The sequence below is a fragment of the Gossypium hirsutum genome, chromosome D03 (assembly GCF_007990345.1).
Source record: "Gossypium hirsutum isolate 1008001.06 chromosome D03, Gossypium_hirsutum_v2.1, whole genome shotgun sequence".
Lineage (NCBI taxonomy): Eukaryota > Viridiplantae > Streptophyta > Magnoliopsida > Malvales > Malvaceae > Gossypium > Gossypium hirsutum.
The window spans coordinates 20,940,920-20,941,232 of NC_053439.1; the positions used below are offsets into that span (position 1 = coordinate 20,940,920).

Here is a 313-nt window from a genome sequence, read left to right on the forward strand (position 1 = left end):
CAAGTTCCATTGCTCCAGCAACTCTTCTACCAGTACCTACTCTAGTAATGGGGTACTGATAATTATTATTATTTATTCTTTCCAAAATTTTATATGCTTCATTGTAGGATTTTTCAAACAACGTCCCATTAGCAGATGCATTCACCACCATTCGCGTATGAGCATTTAATCCATTGTAGAACATTTCCATTTGTGTCCAAGGCTGAAAAATATGCATCGAGCATTTTCTAATTAGTTCCTTAAAATGCTCTCATGCTTCATATAATGTCTCATCTTCAAATTGCCTGAACAACATAATGTCGTTCCTAATCTT

At 34.8% G+C, this 313-nt stretch overlaps 1 non-coding gene across 1 annotated transcript; it reads left to right on the forward strand.

Annotated features, from left to right (window-relative positions):
- The first annotated feature begins 206 nt into the window (after positions 1-206).
- On the forward strand, positions 207-313 carry LOC121215770 (small nucleolar RNA R71). Its single transcript, XR_005911745.1, has one exon. It is a non-coding gene; the product is annotated as a small nucleolar RNA R71 (small nucleolar RNA).